The following is a 6039-nucleotide window of genomic DNA, read 5'->3' as shown; positions in this document are numbered from 1 at the left end:
TCGTGCTCACTTCACCACATGAAACAAATTTTTCATTTTGAAAATTCTGGAATTTATGCAGAAAATTGAGCAAGGTAAAGGTGTACCTAGTTAAGTAATCTGCATTTTGCTACAAAGCCACATATCCAATAGTAATGTGAATGCCATCTTTTTCTTATCTTGGTATTAATAAAGTTAAGCTAGGTTTACTTCTATTTGGTGGCCACTTAATATTAAATCTGTTTAACAAAATTTAACCCATGAGGCTCGCTATTAATTGTTTATCCCAGTGTAGTCCCCTATCTTGTAATTAAGCTGGTAGATTAAAATGTTTCCCCCTAGTTAGCTGATCTACTTACGCAGAGCTGACTTCACACCTACCGATTCTAAAATGCTATCCACTCCCGCTTCCCTCATCGCTTTTTAGATCAGCAGTCGGGCACCGTTTGCCTCGCACCCCTTCAGGAAAAGAGAGCAGTGTCAAAATCACAGGCAATTAATAGCCTTTCCCGCTTCTCTCTTTTAGTAGGTTTCTGTAACAAACTCTTCTATATTAAACTATTGTTTATATTTAGCATTGTCATATTGCAAGACTCAGAAAATATTGTTTCTACAGTTCTCTTACTTCAAGCGAAGGTATGACAACTCCTTTGGTTTTTGGTATAGAAGCGCTAGATCATGTTTTATTCAATGGTGTGTTACCCTCTAGGAGTCTGATTGCAATGGTGAAGAAAAACAAGCGATGAACGTGTAAGGAGGCAGAAGGTTGAAGCTGCTTATGCTGCTGAAGTCTTGGGGTGGCTGCAGAGCATGCAGTTGTGATCATTTAAAGCTAATCTTTTTCATAGAGATATTTCTGAGAAAAACAGATGTGGGAAACTTAAACATGACAGCAATATGTCTTTAGTTCTCCCTCTCTTCAGCTGTAAGAACAGGAGTAAACTGGAGATTTTTTTTTTATTCTTTTTAAGGAAAATGGGTGTGATGTGAGTTTGCTTTGATTTAAAAAACAAAACAAAGCCCACCTGCTCTTGACTTGCATATTGGCCATTCTGTAGTACGAGGCTGACACCTACAGGCAGCCTATCTGTAGTAGTCTTGTTTCAGGAAGATGAGGCTGGGTTTCGGGCGCTCTCTGGAGTATCCATGTTTTACACACAACTTCGCAGTAAGGAAGGTGCTCTCTGCTCCAAGAGGTGAAGAACTGAAAGGAGCAGATTCCATCAGGCTCGCTTTCCACAGGATTGTTTTATAATTGTATTTTCAGCCCTGGTATCTCGGGGCTGAAAGTTGTACTGTGTGTCACTGCCCTCTTTACACTAAATGATAAACTCTGTTCCAACTGTTATGTTGCAAAACATAACTGTAGTGATTAAGCTGACTTGCCGATCTGCAGCAGGATTTAAAGGAACAGGTAGCTAAAATGATTCCTGACCAGCAAAGTGACTTTTCAACTTGGTGCATCATCCACACCTGTTACAAACAGGGAATTACAGAGAAAAAAAAAAATACTAGCTTTGGAGGCTGGAAAGACAGATTCTCTATGTAGTGCGGCACTCTCACGAAACTGGACTGTACCTTTCAGAAGACTAAGACTAAACAAAAGATATTTCTGCTGTTGTAAGCTGAGTCTGTCATCAACATAAACATGGGTAATCATATGTAACTCCATTTTGGAAAATGCTTTTAATATCTTACAAAGATAAAGCTTAAAAGAGAATGGCTTGCGATACCTTCTCTCCCAGTGTGTTCAGCCCTCCTTGCTGCTTTTTAAATTATCCCCAAAAGCTTACTTCTGTTGTCAGCTACAGCAAGTGAGAGTCAAAAAATAAGCATATTAGGCATAAGTAGTACATGCCTTACTGAGAAGGTGACTGTGTGGTCCATCTCCAGTGTCACTCAACTTTTGGTCATCCTGCACAACATGCAGAATACAAACCATGAATTCTTCTCTTCTGTTCTTTTCCATTTTCTTTGCCATGATTTTCTTGAGACTGTAGCCAAAATTGCAACTTTTCACAAACCTGCTGTTTGAAAACCTTGCTGGTACAAACAACTTGGTGCGATGTCAGACAAGCTACTCCCCTCACCCAGCACATGGTCTCAAGAAGCCTGACACCAACTACCTCCATGGTCCTCCAGCAACAAGGTTGTGAGAAGAACCGGGTCAACACCTGCCACCCTGGCCAGCTCAACTTCAAAGTCAATTTGGGAGATACTTAGTGTCATATATTTTTCAAGCTTTCTTACAGCTATGTCCATTGATAAAATGGAAATGAATGAAATCAATTCTCATGTGAACAATAGCTCATTTCTGAAGACACCAGCATTTCTTGGTCTGACATAGCTATTTTCTTGCTAAAAGTATTTGGTGAAATTAGTCAAGTTGGGGGGTTTTTGTTGGTTTTCTGTTTGTTTTTACTTTTCTGTTGGTTTCTACATAAGTTAGCTTTTTTGCGTTCAAGGAAGGAGCATTCATAGAGCAATTCAATTAGTTTCTTTCTGTAAGAAGGGCAGCTAATGTTAATGTCTTCAAAAACGTTAAAGTGGTCCATGTTAGGGTTTAGGTTTTCTTTGCATGAAAACTCACTGTATAGTAACAGGAAGATGAATAAGGACACTCATGTTCTGTATTGTTCCCTGCCTCTGTCCTGCCCAAGAAAAAAAAAGTGCTGATTAATAGGGGAGTAGGTCAGCAATGACTTGACTTGGGATGCCGCGTGGCCTTTAGCTGCTTAAAGCCACACAGGTGAACAAGAAGTGTCTGGGTTGTGACATGCTGGTGGTGGGAATGTGGTCAGGGGGACAGGCATGCTGGGCTTTCCCCAGTCTTGTGTTCTTTCCAGGCATCCCGCCTTGGCCACGGACAGACAGGCTGCTGGGCTGGACTAGGTGCCCCCTGCTCTAACCCCAGCATCAGTTCACTTGCAGTCATTCCTAGCAGTCTCCCATATTTGTCTCAAGGCCCTCTTTGTTCCCCTTCAGATGTTCAGCAAACAAATCTGTAGATCCCATTACAACAGCTTAGTTATCTGACTGATCCTTATTCACGGCCCTTTTGCTCAGCAGGGTTAATACTGCTGTATCATTTCACAGCTGCTACTGCTCTCTCTGTGCTTCACATGGGTACCAAAATGCTGACAGGAGAAAGCGATGCTGGACCAGGCCCTGGATTACAAGGAGTTTGGTTTGCACCCTGTTCAGGGCTGAGGGTAAGGCCAGCTGTGCTGCTGGCTGATTGAACCTGCTACATGCTGAGTTAAAGGAGCACTACATAATCTTTCTTCTTCACGCAGAGCTGTTTGTCTTAATGAAGATCAGCAGGACAGGAGTATTGTGTGCCATCTTAAATATATCTTTGTCACTCTCTTCCTTTAGAAATGAAATTTTATTGAAGCACACGCTGCCATTTTGAGTCCCCTCTCAAAGAAAAGGGGAGTGGAGGGAGATCAGGCAAACCCTCTGCTCTTCATGCTCTGCCTCAGCTCCTGTCTTAACCTCGAATTTCTCAGCTCTACGGTTGTCCATTTACCCTTACGTTTACTCACCCAACTGCTGAGCCCAGAGCAAGGTTGTATTGTTTCTGTTCATCCATTCCCCACTGGGCTAATGCAGACACATAAACCCGCTGTTAATGCTGCTTCAACTGACCTGTCTGCAAAGGAGTTATGAAAACCTTGTCCTGATTCTTTGTCCTTTTAAAGCTGTGCCTGGATGTCAGTGACAGCAATGTGGCGTCACCACTGTCACTCAGCCTCAGGAAAGCAGCCTTGCTGGCAGGAACCGGCAGCTCCTGAGCCACAAGACGCCCCTGCCCACACACGCAGCACAGGCAGCATGGTCACGGCTGCTGTCCCAAACCTCCTTGCTGAGGGTGCAGCTGCATAGCAGCCATTGCTAACATGATGCACCGCTCCTCCCAGGTTGCTGGTGCAGAGCTAGCGCTGTTGATCCAGTGCATGCAGCCCTCCTGAATACCTGTGGGATCAACCACAAAAAAAATTCATTATGGTGCAAGACTGGGCTATAGGAGACCCTCAGTCGGTTCCCTGCTCTGCCAGACACTTTCGAGGATGCCTCATTTATTTTCTTGCGGCTCAGTTCGTCATCACTGAAATAAGTACTTCATAACCTGCGTGCTGGGAGCGAGGAGCAGGTGCACTGCTATTTAGAGAAAGGGTCGGCCAGTCAGTTCATATCTTGTCTGTGACAGTGGGATAAGTTAAGAACAGAAATTTGGTCGACCTCGGTTTGTGAGCCCAAATGTCAGAGAGCAGATAATGTCTATTGCAAATGTCAGCGTCGAGGGATTTTTCTTTTCCCTTTAAAAAAAAATCAAGAAAGATTTATTTACTGTATTTGTGCTGCCATTCACGCAGGCTCAGCGCCACTCAGCGTGAATGGTATTGCCCGGGTACACAACCATACTGTGGGAATATTAAAAGGGACTTGTTTAAAGGCATGGGTCTGGTAAAGAACCCAAGCCCAGCTCAGCCCTCTCCTTCAGCAGCAAAGCAGCTTTTGGTAACACAAGGCTCTGCTAAGGGCTGGCAAATTCAGGCTACTTTCTTCCGAGCAGAACACAGGGATTTAATCAGTATGTGGTGGGCATCGCACCTTTATGATTTAGCTCCACATGAAAATTTGCCCAGGGCAGAGAAATACAGCCCTCTGCAGGCACTTGCACCCCTCCAGCCATCAGTGCCAGCCTTCCTGCCCAATGGCCCACTGTCAGTAGAAGAAATGGAAAACTCCTTTTGCAAAAACACCTTGCAACCCACTGCTCAAGGCTTGCTACTGCCTACTAGGCTCTACTGATTTCTAACCCTTATTCTCCCACCTTGACAGAGGTGCCATGTCAGCTTAGGGCTCCTTTCTGTGGGCTGAGTGCCTCAACAGTAGAACTGAAGTATGAAAAATAAAGTAGGTCTTGTTACAGGGCTCAAATCACGTACCCTCTGCAGGGCTTTGGCTCAGCCCATCTCCCCCACTCCTTGCCCAGGCCATTTTTCTGTGCTGCCCTCCCCCCAAAGTCTCTCAAGTTTTTTTCATTAGCAGAGTCTTTCCATCAGCATGTTCCCACTCGCTGCATCCTCCTCATTATGAAGATAATTAAATAACATTAATTACCACAGCAAATCACTGAAAACTGTCTACAAGTAACCTCATTTCAAAAGTCAGACAAGCAGGTAGATGACATTTATAGCCCATTTACACACTGTGGTTTTAGCCCTTCCATTTTACTGTCTGTCTTTTGTGCTTTTTTTACTCATAAATATCGCTGGGTTTTCTTTTTTTGCTCTCTTCGCTTTCCTCCCAGGACTCTCCAGACACTAGAGGGAGGTCTTGCTTTCGCTGTGCTTTTCACTCCAAAGCTCGGTCTAGTTCAGCTTCAATTCACCACATCGTCCTGAACTTACACAACCTTGTCCATAAGGTCCTGAATGAATTTAACAGCTGCATTTATGCCAGGAAAGCCCCATTCTGAGGGAAGACCAAGCCGTGCACAGCTGGCCATAAAAACCACCTCTCATATAGATATGTGACTTTATCTAAAAGAGAAGAGATAAAAGGCAGCGTATCTTTCCTGCAGGTCACCTTTCATTCTTAGAGATGTCAGGCTACACCCCAGCTTATCAATGACTGCTCCAATGCCAGTTTTGCTATTTTAATCTTGTTGTCTAGATTTTATGATCTAGGACTTTTTATTTTTCATACATATCACAGAGTCTGAAATATACCTGTTAGACTTTTTACTCAGTGTCAGGTGGACTGAAACCTCCTGAAATGTTTAAGATTTGAGAAATATTTTCCCACTGGTCTGGGTTTTTCCCACTAAACATGTAGCATCACACAGCATCATCTCAGGACTGCGGGATGTAAAAAGGCTTGTATTGAGCTATTCACAGCTGGCATGGATTAACCAAGAAATACACCCCTCTCTCTTCTCCTGCAGTTAACACAGCACTCGAGTACAGCCTACCTCCAGAGCAGCTCCGCTGAACAACCTCAGTGTAGCAATGAGCCACCAACTCCCACCGCCACCATCATGGCTGGTGA

This window comes from Aptenodytes forsteri, unplaced genomic scaffold, assembly GCF_000699145.1.
Source record: "Aptenodytes forsteri isolate BGI_AS27 unplaced genomic scaffold, ASM69914v1 Scaffold65, whole genome shotgun sequence".
Classification (NCBI taxonomy): domain Eukaryota; kingdom Metazoa; phylum Chordata; class Aves; order Sphenisciformes; family Spheniscidae; genus Aptenodytes; species Aptenodytes forsteri.
Note: the sequence above shows the minus strand (reverse complement) of the source record.